The sequence below is a fragment of the Engraulis encrasicolus genome, chromosome 6, assembly GCF_034702125.1.
Source record: "Engraulis encrasicolus isolate BLACKSEA-1 chromosome 6, IST_EnEncr_1.0, whole genome shotgun sequence".
Lineage (NCBI taxonomy): Eukaryota > Metazoa > Chordata > Actinopteri > Clupeiformes > Engraulidae > Engraulis > Engraulis encrasicolus.
In genome coordinates, this window is record NC_085862.1 from 48,110,180 (window position 1) to 48,123,802 (window position 13,623).

The window sequence follows — 13,623 nt, forward strand, 5'->3', positions numbered from 1 at the left end:
TTGGCGCAGCACACACACACACACACGCACGCACACACACACACACACACACACACACAACCACACACACACACACACCACCATGCTCATGCTTACACCATGCCTGGCCATATGTCATGTTGTGCAAAGGAGTGTCATTATTTCCATGTTTGAAGTCCATTCAGCATGTTTCTGTGATCTTGTTTTTAGAACTAGGCTATTAAAAGGCATACCGGCATTGTAATTGCTGACACTCTTCATAACAGTGTATCATCCTGAGCTCAATCAATTTACAAAAAAAAGTCTCAGTAATCATACAGGCGACTATAGCAACTACTGTATAGCGACATGCAGTATATGGCAGCAATGAAAACTTTCAAACACACATCACCAACAACCCTCCCCATCCAATCAGCAGAAGTATAGCTGGTCCTACCGTGGCGCTAACGGCAGGGCACTCGTCTACTATGCGGCTGACCCAAGTTCGATTCCCAGCCCGGGTCCTACGCCAACCCTTCCCTGTCACTCTCTCCCAACTCGTTTCCTGTCTGCTACTGTCCTGTCTGAAATAACAATAGGCTTGTAATGTAAAGCCAACCATAAATACTTAAAAAACAAGAAGTGTACGCATGAACAGCCATCTGGGCGCTTTGCTTGTGAATGTGGGTTACGCTCCTTTTTTTGGGAAAACAAACCGAAAGTCTCATTAACTTAAATGCTACATCGGCTAGCCTAAATGAACACAGTCCATGGTTCAGCCACGGTTGTTTGTTCAACATACACAGAGAAACAGCAAATAATGGTAATACGCCACCCTATGAAAATGAAGAATGTTTTTTTGAAAATAGGCTTTGCATTTCTGAAAAGAGCTCTTCAATTATATTACACAGTTTTTTCAATTGCTTTTGGACATTTCTCGAATCTCTCGCAATTTGCAAAACATAATATTCATTCTCAAAACAGCTTTAACAAATGGCAAAACACAGTGGATGACCTGCAAAACCGAGTCTCTTGCTCAAATTCCTTAGTTTGTCTTTCAAAACCAAGTTTTTGTGTCAATGAACGCGTCCAGGGCCGGATTAAGATGGCCTGGGGCCCCTAGGCTACAGGTTGCTGTGGGGCCCCCAGAAGTCAAATTGCACGAAACATGTACGTAGACAGTGTCATAATTACGAGCTAGAAATGTATGATAACATGTCTACTAACTATACTCAACATGATGGATGAATTTTTCAACATTGCATATTGTCACAATTATACAGTTTTTCACTTTTGGGCAATCAGGGGCCCCTAGCAGGCGGGGGGCCCTAGGCTGCAGCCAGCCTGTGCATTAATCCGGCCCTGAACGCGTCAGTGCCAGCACAATGGTTGGTCATTGTGTCATAGTGTATGGACAAGCTAGTCAAATGGACTTGTCATGTTGTCAATTCTCTCAAGGATCTTTTCTGAAGCAAAATGTTGATTAGATTTGATGGGAAATGTTGTAAATTTGACTTTATATTACATTGATCAGATAAGATTGTAATAGATATACATTTAGAGTATGACCTATTTATTGACAGGTTTTCTCATTGCAAAATACAAAACATAGCCAATTCTGGTTGAGGTGTCAAAATGCACCCTCTAACACCCCTTTTTTACTTGTCTTGCAGGCCCATGTGAAAAAATATAGAACTGTAAAGAAAAATAAATTTGAAACAGTACACTGATACTGTATAAAGTGCATTTACTGTCTTGTGAAATTCTAAGGAAATACTGTAATTTTGCATGGAGCGTAATTATAAAGGGCACATGAGGCATAGAGTAATGTAATGCAGTACAGCGCCTTTTGTTGTATTGCATGCCTGTTTTCTCTTTCCCTTCTACTGCCTTTGATTAGAGAGAGTTACAGTATTTCTCAATTGGTTCTGAACATTTCTCAAATCTCTCTCGCAATTTGCAAAACATAATATCCATTCTCAAAACAACTTAAACAAATGGCAAAACACTGTGGATGACCTGCAAAACCGCGTCTCTTGCTCAAAATCTGGACTGGACTAGATAGAGGCTACATTTAGGGTATGACCTATTGACAGACATCTCATTGCAAAATAGAAAAAAGTCAACTCTGGTTGAGGTGTCAAAATGCGCCCTCTATCACCCCTTTTTTCTTGTTTTGCAGGCCCATGTGAATAAAAATATATAACTGTAAAGCAAAATAAATTTACAGTTTTTCTCGATTGGTTTGGCTAATTTCTCAAAACTGAGATAACCTCAAAACAACACGGACAAATCTCCAAACCAACTTACAATTTCCCACAACAGAATGGCATTTTTCATTGCTTTCATCAAATTTCAAATGCTTTATACATGTCTCAAATGTTTAGTACATCTCGGCAGATGGCTATATACAAGTACCCTACAGTTGACACATTGAGCATACATTTAGCACATTTCCCAAATAAATTGACCTGTCTTATCTAAATGAATTAGACAATTCTCAGTCTAATGGTTGCCCTCTCCAAAACATGTCAGCATGATTTCATTGTGTGAGTCATCATATGCAAAGTAGTCTACACCAGTGTTTCTCAACAGGGGTGCCGGGGCACCCTGGGGTGCCGCAGGCCACCCTTAGGGGTGCCTCGGAAACGTGGCTGATAAATAAATTATGTAGTGTAATACATATTTGTCTAAATTGATAAGTTAATGCTAGTCAGTGGACTCTTTTATCTGCCATTTACGCACAATAAAGTAAATATAGGTCGCCCCAGCTGCAACTTCGAATGTAGGTCGTGTGACGTCTCCAAATGTGTTTGTGTTGCTTGTGTGGTATCAGATGCGATGCCATGTTACGGCTTGTTGGTTTGGGGTGCCTTGAAATTTTTCATGAATTGAAAGGGTGCCTTGCCTACAAAAAGTTTGAGAAACACTGCTCTACACAATTGTCAAAACAGTCAAGGACATAATATTTTAAGAATTTCTTTACTGTAAACAGTAAATTCATGACAGTGTTCAACAGGCCAGATGGTATTTTAACTTTACTAGTTTGTAGAAAATAATTTTACAACCGTGTATACTACAGTTTCCTCTTTTGCATGGCAAGACTTATACTAAGACCTAGGACCTAAATGTTTTGGGGGGTGAGATAGTTTCATGTATTCAGTCACAAAGCTTTTTAAGTGATATGACAAAAGCAACACGTACAGAAAAGCTGAGAATTGTACACAATCATTGCATGGTGGACGAAACCATTTGCTATATGCTGAAAAGTATGATAAACTGATTTTATCATGTGCACAGCTAACACCAGGAAGTTACAATTGAACAAAAAGTTTTGAGAATTATTAATCTGTTGTGAGAAATGTACAAAACAAATCGAGAAAAACTATAATATTTACCTGCGAGCAATTTACCAATTCAGATGACATTTATAGACAAATATCCAATGGAAATTATACAGTGCATAACACATTATGACAGCTTGGTAAAGACATACTATGACCTAGGGCCTAAATGTTTTGGGGGGTGAGTAGTTTCATGTATTCCGTGACAAAGCTTTTTGAGTGATATGACTAAAGCAATTGATAACGTACGAAAAAGCTGAGAATTGTACACAACCATTGCATAGTGAACGAAAGTATTTGCTATGCTGAACTGATTTTATCATGTGCACAGGTAACACCAGGAAGTAACAATTGAACAAAATGTTTTGAAAATTATTTTTCTGTTGTGAGAAATGTACAAAACCAATTGAGAAAAACTGTGTAAGAAAGCTGACTAGCAGTGGAAAGTCTTATTATTGTTGTCTTTCATTTAGGTAATAGCTTCCAGACATAGGTCATACCTTGTCTGTCATCGGGCAGTAAGATGAGGCACATGGGTGGTGGGCTGCGGGCTGGGTTTCGGCAGACAGACAAAAATGTTGATGCACAGTGGGCCCAATGTTCCTGTAGGCCTACAACTGCTGCCATGTCATTTTTCATCAGTGTACTGCTGCATGGCTATTTTTGTACGCATACTGCCAATGAGAAAGAACTGTGTTGTATTTCGAGGCGGGTTATTTTGAATTAAGAATTATTACAAGTCAAGTTTTCTGTACATTTGACTGTAGGCTATTCTGTATTTACATTTGACAGCATCACACAGCACACAATCCATTGTATTAAGCACATGTTATCACTGTCAAGGTAGAAAGAAGGGTTCAGTTTGTCAATATTCTATGCACATACTGTATTAATAATAAAGCAAATGCAGCTGTAGAGAAGAGTAGAGGAGACTTCAAACATCATATTTTGTGGCAAACCAGCAGAGAGAGAGAGGGGGGGGGGGGACAGACAGAGACAGAGAATCAAAGTCAGTACCAGAGCATCAGTATGTCATATCACGTGTGTGAATAGTTGTTGTTGTTGTTGTGTGTATGCTTTTCAGACAGCAGCCATCAACTGGGAAATGTGAGGCCTGTTTCTGCCTTTCTCTCAGTGCACCTCTGGTCAGGCATCCTGCTCAGCACACACTTCATCACAGCCAGTTCAGGAAGAACGCTCCTACGGCTGTATAATGGGCCTCAAACAGCCGTGATAAATCAGTCCCAGAGTCCCATGTGCAACTGCTAGTTTAGGCAGCCGACACAAGCCTCTTTTTTGCCAGCTGTGTATGTCACCCAGCTCCCCCCTGAGCTGAAGCATTCTGGGGTGAATGCAAACGTCAGCTTGTAGATTCTACTGGCTGCATTGCTATTCAGGTAGACAAGCACAACTACAGTACAGTCACTGCCTCATCAGCTCTAAGAGAGCTGGGTGTTTGCTGTGATGGGAGAGATTACGATTTTAAATAGAGCTCCTGTTATAAGCGACAATTTTTTTTCTGATAGTTAAAAAATACTATCATACCTGTGCCGAAGAAATCATCACCATCATGCTTCAATGACTACCGTCCTGTAGCACTGACGCCCATAATCATGAAGTGCTTCGAACGGCTAGTCCTGTCACACATCAAAGCCACCCTACCCCCCACCCTAGACCCCTACCAGTTCGCATACCGAGCCAAGCGATCCACGGAGGATGCAATTTGCTCTGCCCTCCATCCAGCCCTCACCCACTTGGACAATAAAGACTCATATGTGAGAATGCTGTTCATTGACTTCAGTTCAGCATTCAATACCATAATACCACAACAACTCATCAGAAAACTGGACAAACTAGGTTTCAGCACCTCCCTCTGCAACTGGCTGCTGGACTTCCTGATGCAAAGACCACAATCAGTACGGGTAGGGAACAACACCTCGAGCACCCTGACCCTGAGCACGGGGGCTCCGCAAGGTTGTGTTCTCAGCCCCATGCTGTTCACGCTGCTGACACACGACTGCACAACGACCCACAGCACTAACCATCTAGTGAAGTTTGCGGATGATACAACACTGGTGGGCTACAGAGAAGAAGTAGACCTGCTGGCCAGATGGTGCAAAGACAACAACCTCCTGCTGAATGTCAACAAGACCAAGGAGATTGTTGTCAACTTCCAAAGGGTCCAAAAACAACTGCCACCACTGACCATCGACGGCGATGCTGTGGAGAGAGTGAGCAGAACCAAGTTCCTTGGAGTGCACATCAGCGACGACCTCTCTTGGACCACCAACACTACATCACTGGCGAAGAAGGCCCATCAGCGTCTCTACTTCCTGAGCAAACTAAAGAAGGCAAGTGCTACACCCTCCATCATGACAACATTCTACAGAGGAACCATAGAGAGCGTCGTGTCCAACTGCATCACAGTGTGGGGAGGAAGCGCGGAGAAAAACAGGAAGACACTCCAGCGTGTTGTGAACACAGCGAAGAAGATCATTGGAGTACCACTCCCCTCCCTGCAGGACATTTACACCACACGCCTCACCCGGAAAGCACAAGCCACCCTGCACACAAACTGTTCAGCCTCCTGCCCTCTGGAAAGAGGTACAGGCGCCTCCGTTCCCGTACCACCAGGCTGGCGAGCAGCACAATGCACCAAGCGATCAAGATGCTGAACACTCAACCCACTCTCCCTCCACTGTCAGCCTCTAGCCCAGCAAGGCCACTGACAACCCCCCCCCCCCCATCCCCCACCCACCATATCTGCGACTGAACATTCCACCTGCACTACTATACTTGTGACTGAACTTTCAACCTGCACTAACTCAAAACATGCACACACACACACACACACACACACACACACACACACACACACACACACACACACACACACACCACACACACACACACACACACACACACACACACACACACACACACACACACACACACACACACACACACAAGCACACTGCACTTTCTGAACTAAACCCAAACATAAACACACTGACACACACTGACACACACACACACACAGACACACGAACACACACAGAGATGCACACCGCACCTTCTACCTTCACTAAACACACACACACACACACACACACACACACACACACACACACACACAACACACACACACACACACACACACACAACACACACACACACACAACACACACACACACACACACACACACACACACACACACACACACACACACACTGCTGCTGGTGTACTTGACAAACCTTTTTAATATTTATGCTACTATTACCATGTCTAGAACGCTATAAAGGACTTTTTTAGGAAAAGCACAAAAGCACAACAATACCTCTTAATGTATGTCCTCTACAAGTCTTCTGTTGTCCAGTCTTGCACTTTAAATGTCTGTATGAGCACTGTCTATGTCCATACTGTCTTAAGTCCATGTATAAGTACTGTCTATGTCTATACTGTCTATGTCCTTACCTAGATTAGTCTATGTCTGTATGGGAAAGCAAGAAATGTAATTTCAAATTCTTTGTATGACCAGTGCATGTAAAGAAATTGACAATAAAACCTACTTGACTTGACTTGATACGTAACAATATTGACAATGGCAGTAATATAATTAAGAGGGAAATTACGCTTTGAATTGCACATGGATTTTCATTATATGCGTACTGTATGTTTGAAATTAGCGAACCTTATACAACGCAAATTCACCTCATTCATCTTTACTCAACTCATGTCCTTACTGCACTGCTATTAGCAATGAGTTTATTCATCTTTAGCCTACTTTAGTACACATCCATTACATGAATCCTGACCTCTATAAAAGACAAGTGCTGTAGTACCAGTAGGACATGGAACCCGATTGCCTGCTAATTCCTGCACATTTAGACGACATGGTTCAAAGTGGCAGTGAAAAGACAGCCGTTTCTCGACACCATGCTGTCATAAACACGTCGCCGTATCACAATCTAGCGTGTCCTTGGAATTGTTGGCCAGTGGTGATGCACATAAGCTTTTATAATGGGGTAGCAGGCTATTTTAGGGGGACTCGTAGACTTCAGTAGTTCATTCATTCACCTCACCTCGTCCAAAAGGTCATTTGATGCCCTCTCATCATGTGCTAGCTATGCAGCATGGTTGTGGTTTTGTGGTTACACAGGGGGTCCGAGCAGCAGGATTCTCCCCATAGCGATGCGAGTCTGGTGGTTGACTGTCGGCCAGTGCAGGGCTATCAGGCGGCCAGGCCTATCGCAACCACACAAGCAAACTAGGCAATTTTCTAGGGCCCACAGATGAAACTGATGGGGGTTCCTGATAGTTTGAAGAAAAGAAGCCCCTCTTTGCCTAGGGCCCCCAAATACTTTGAAACACCTCTGTACACTCTCATCAGCCGGTGCCAGAGTTGTTGGAATCTGCCCACCCCCGCCCACATCCCCTTTGGGCGGTGTATTGTAACACAGTGCTTCCCAACCAGGGGTACGTGTACCACTAGGGGTACGCGAGCACACCTCAGGGGGTACGCGGAAAAATGTAATAATAGCAAATATATTGAGTGTAGTCACATTGGGATAGAGGAACAAAGCATGAGTGAGGGCAAGGGGGTTCTCATCATATGACAAAATGGATTAGGGGGTACGCAGGACAAAAAAGGTTGGGAAACACTGTTGTAACATAAGGCACCCCAATGATGGGCCACACTTGTTCCCTCCCCATTAAATAAAAACAGAGATTTCTAGGAAGGGATGGCTTAGAGTGGCCTGTCAGGTGGCATCCAAATGTTTCCCGCTGCCTTTGAGGTATGAAAACTCTATTACCTGTGAAGGGCATAGTCGGTGGGTATTTATTTACACAACCCTGTCCCGATAATAGCTCAGTAGCGAATGAACAAAACGAAAAATCCACACATCATCACTTGGATCATCACATAGATATGTGCAACGAGGTCACATGCTTGGTGGTCACTATTTGGCAGGAATGGCAGAAGAACAAAGCAGTGGAAACATTCTTGATGAGTACAACAGCAAAGTATGAACCCCTTAACTGCTCAAATTATTGTTTCCATGATAGGTTTATCCAAAGACTTTATGACTCCATTTGTACATTTTCAAAATGTTGACCTTTTGATTTTGTGCAGCACAGCTGTCAATGTTTACATAGTCAAAGATATCATCGCTATCAATTATTGACATAGTCTCATTCTTAGCATCAATCAATATGCTAATCATAGATAAAAGGCCTTGTTTTACCTTGACCTACAATAATAGAAATTGATTTACCTGGTCGATTCTTACAAGAACAGTTTATGGCTGTTTGTAATTGGACTACAAATCAACATCATTTGAGGAAATTTCCACAGATAACACGTTAGCTTCTTGTTTTGTCTGGGGATTGGCATTTACTTTATCTATGGTGTTGACGTCACAAAAGTAACAAAAGACATCTGCCACATAGCAGTAACTGTACAGGCTAGTTAACACCTTTCTGTCTTTCGTGGCATGTGACATTGATGTGAGAATGACGTGAACATGCACAGGGCACTCCATTTTTATAGGGGTTTTGTTTGGTCCTGCACCCAACACATTCTTTGACAGACTGGATGCACGCTAAGCAGGAAATAAAACCAAGGTGTAAGTTCCAGACCAAGTTAAGTAAAGTGGTTTCATGTTTGTCATACACACAGGCGATTCTAGTGTCAGTGGGGGCCCCAAGCAAAAACCCAAAGGATTCAGAATAAATCGCTACTATTTTTCACCATCTAATGCCTGCTAGCCTGGTGACAAGATGCATACTATGTCATACAGTACATTGTATAAGTCGGAAAGTCTGTATACATCTTTAACTATTTCACAGTCATTGTTCAGGTCAATTTTTCTGGACATGCTATTTGTTAGCCTAGTAAACAAGACAAACTCACCTTGCTGCATTTTTTGCCTGACCAGTTTGTCTTGCATTGCACCATAGCAAATAGTAGCTGGGCCATGAAAACCGTCCTTCAATTACAGCACTCAATCTGCTTTAATCTGTGCATCAAGTAGTTGAGGGCTGAACAAAGTAGTGACCAGTTTTTAAAATATAAGTTCATTTGGGCTTTTTAAATGCCTTTATTTAGGACAGCACAGTGAGAGAGTGTGACAGGAAACGAGTGGGAGAGAGAGATAGGGGAAGGATCGGCAAAGGACCTTGAACCCGGGTCACCGGCGTAATGGTATGGCATGTTAGTTCATTGTGCCACCACGCCCCAGTTTGAACGGGTAGGAACGCCAACCATTGGCTCCACATTTTGCCAATGACGTTATGCCAGGCTATACTTTTCATGTTGTAGTCTGACTTGATAGTGCAGGTATTTGTATGTGTGCACTAAATAAAGTCGGTCCACGCAGCAGTCAGCGTCATCCATCATCCCTCAAATAGGGATGTTCCTATTCCATATTGTATCATGTCCACACCCTTCCGTTTCCATGCAGCCTGTACAACATGCAGTGGCACTGTGGCCTTCATGTGGCTCGCCTGTCACTGTGTGTACACACATCAACTGTGAAAAGGCTTTGCATAGTATCCAAAGGTATGTTGCTGTGATGGATTTCATGAAACCATTCCACACAGCCTTGGGCTCAGAGCCAGAACAGACACAGCCACCCCTAGGGTAACGCCAGGGGCCATGTGTAGTTCTACTGCGACAGTACAGTAGCGTGTGATGTAAGACAAGCGCGGAGTTGTAAAAAGGCGTCAGAAGGTGTTTGTAAGTTGATGTCGTATCAAACGGGGACCCGAACACGATCTGAAAACAAGTGAGCCCCTCACACTACAACTACCATGTGACAAGCAGGCCTGTCAAAAGCAGGCAAGTAAACTAGGCAATTGGCTAGGGGCCCCCAGTTGAAAGGGGGCCCTGTGGTAATGACTGGTTATGCTATGTTCTGGTATGCAATTGACAGCAATGACAGCTTTGTGAGTGTGGCAGAACCTCTCTATAATCAATGACCGAAAAGTGCAATACACTATGTCATTGCGCCATCAAAACAGAGGATAATGGCCCCAAGTCTGTCTTAGCCTTGGGCCCCCAAATAGCTGGAGACGGCCCTGGTGCCAGGATGATGAAACAGGTGGTATTAGCAGTACCATGCCTCAGCCCAAGGTTCTTCTATTCTTCATCTGCTCTCCAGGGATTGACAGACTATCTCCTAATTACCAGACTTACCAGCAAGCGACCCTTACAACAGCGCCAGCTAAAATTACTCACCCATTCATTCACGCCATGCACTTTGTGTGTGTGTGTGTGTGTGTGTGTGTGTGTGTGTGTGTGTGTGTGTGTGTGTGTGTGTGTGTGTGTGTGTGTGTGCGCGTGCACGCGCGCACATGTGTGTGTGTGTGTGTGTGTGTGATGTGTGACGGGATGGAGTGCTAATATTCTCACCGGCCGGAGTCCCATTGACTCCCCAGTGAGCAAAGTGCTAATGGTCGGTGCTGCTAGCGATACCGCTGCGGCTGCTACCACCCCTGCTGCTAAAGTGCAGTACAGTCTGGGAGGGAGGGAGGGACGGAGGGAGCATGCGGTCAGCTCACTGAGCCAAAATTAGAATCACACATCATCGGGATCAGAAGGCGCTGCGTAAAAAAAAAAAGTGAGCGAGGTCAAAGGGCAGAGGTCATGGTCAGTGATGGTCAGCAGCAGGGGTCAAAGTTCAACATGTGTGGTGAAGGTTGCTGTGCGGGTGCCCAAATACGCTCCCAGCAGACACGGATACAAATGCTCGCCAGCAGAAGGAAGGGCTATAAGACTATAAGGCGTCCACTGTTTGCAGAAGAGCTCAGGGGGGTATTCCAGGAAGTCTTGCTCACTAACCTGGGTGTACTGTACACTCACTCAAGCCCGCAGTGAATCTAAATGTGTTGAGCCGTATATCTCCACTGAATGCCGTTGTCATTGTGAATGTGCAAATTATTCTATTCTATTCTATTCTATTCTATTCTATTCTATTCTATTCTATTCTATTCTATTCTATTCTTTTCCATTCTATTATATTCTATTATATTCTATTCTTAATTAATTTATTAATTCATTATTATGGAGTAAATTTAATGTAATGTCTTCAATCTCTGAGAAAAAAAAATGTTCCTGGGCAATATTCTTCCTATTTCCTTACTTCCTTACTACCTACTTACTTACCTATTCATTTAAAATATTCATTTTCAGTCGATGAGTGTAGAAAAATGTTCAGTGATATTATTTAGAATGATTTTTTTCACACTGATGTCTTGACATATAGAGGTGCACTACAGAAATATCTTGGTAATACTGTATATCATATACGGCAATCGTGGTTGGTTTCATGGAAGTTTGCTTTAATTCAGTGCAATATCTTTCTTCCGCTCGTCTCTTTCTATTATCCTGCGTTATTCTGTTCTTTTCACGACACTCACACTCCTATATTCACATATACATATACAGTATGTACACACACAAACACTGCACACATACATACATACATACATACTGTAGGCTCACAGCAGCACTCTCCAAAATGTGTTATTACATCACTGCCATCAAATGCAAGATGGATACTTTGGTAGTGGAGAACTTTGTAAGACCACAAACAATAGTCGTAAAGCAGTCAGTGTGCCAATCCAGCCCTACGCAGCCAGCTGCTTGAAGGTGTTTGAAGTGAACGGAAAAGGAGCAGCCCGGCTGGGAGGGCACACGCTGTGAACTCTTCCATACTGAACACATAAATCAGGTGCTGAAACACTGAACATAAAGCCAAAGCCTCCATGCATGTCCTACCTTGAGCTGTCTTGTTATATTATTCTGCCCTAAGATGTGCTCTGTGATAATCCCATGTCCTGTCCAGAGCAAAAGAGTGTGTGTGGTTGTCAACAGTTGCTTTAAACTTGCCAGCAGACGTTTCTTGTGTTGCTTAACTTGGTTAAGCCTGTTTCGGAGAGAGCCCTAATGGTGACACAGCCTCGCTAACTCCTCTCCTAAGCCGCCATGCTCAGCATGGCTCACATAGCTCATGCTGCAATAAGAGTGACAGGCACAATAGACACAGGCATAGTTGCACCGCTCACGGCCGCTGACAACTTTGGATGGGCCCAGGACAAACTCCTCTGAAAGGGCCCAAATCCAATACAAACAATGTCATGAGGACCCATTTCTGGGCCCCCTGTCTCCCTAGGCCTGGGACAAATGACCCCTTTGTCCCCCCTCATGTCAGCTTCCCTGGTCCTGCTCTCATGCTTCAAATTAGTCAGCCTTGACAAGGGGTGTGTGTGTGTGTGTGTGTGTGTGTGTGTGTGTGTGTGTGTGTGTGTGTGTGTGTGTGTGTGTGTGTGTGTGTGTGTGTGTGTGTGTGTGTGTGTGTGTGTGTGTGTGTGTGTGTGTGTGTGTGTGTGTCAGCATGTTTATGCGTGTTTACATGTGTAGTAGTGTAAATATTTCAGTATCATGAGAAGTATGCAGCCTCAGACATGGAAAATGCTTTTGCACTATTTGTTGTCATATAGTTAGTCTAGTAGTTCATTGCATATCATTAAAATAAAACATACAATGATTGCATTTACACATTCATGAAGCTAAAATGAATCTAACCTTATTCTAAACTAAAGTAGTGTGGCCTGTTTTGAAATTGAGTTCAGTGTTTTGGGTAACTTGGACATCTAGAGGCAATGGTGTGGTACTGCACTATTTCAATGGTACAGTGGGACTACAGTGTTTCGTGCTACTGAGTGATTCAGAAAATGGCAGAAACATTTACCATCAAATGATCATCTCAACATCGATCCTTCATTAAAACCTTCCATAGATTTCATTTATGCAAGTAAAAATGAAACTGAATGTGTAGTATATATTGAATCCTGTAATGGGGTGTGGCCATGAACATCAGGTTCTTTTTTATATAAATATAAAACCTCAAAGAGAATACATGTTGTTTGGATAACAGTGGATCATTCATCATTATAATAAACAGTGAATGATCCTCGCCACAGCAGTGTAAATTACCTCATAAAAGCTCTCACAATTAATTGGCTATCACTAAATTTTCTAAGCTACTTCAAAAACGAACTTGTGTTTGGGTGTTTCCGGTGAGATGGAAAAGACAAAATAACTTGTCAAGCACCAAGTAAATTTACATCACGAGGCTATAGGAAAAGTTATTTAAATTAAAGAATTGAAAGAATGAACAACACTGGAAAGAGGATGACCTTACCTGTGTCTCCACCTGTCTTGCGTGTTCCACTGCCTCCTGTACATCTCCAGCCTTGGGCTCTTTCCAATACCTTAACTCCCGTCCTCCCCAAGTGCTTGTGGCCTCACGATGA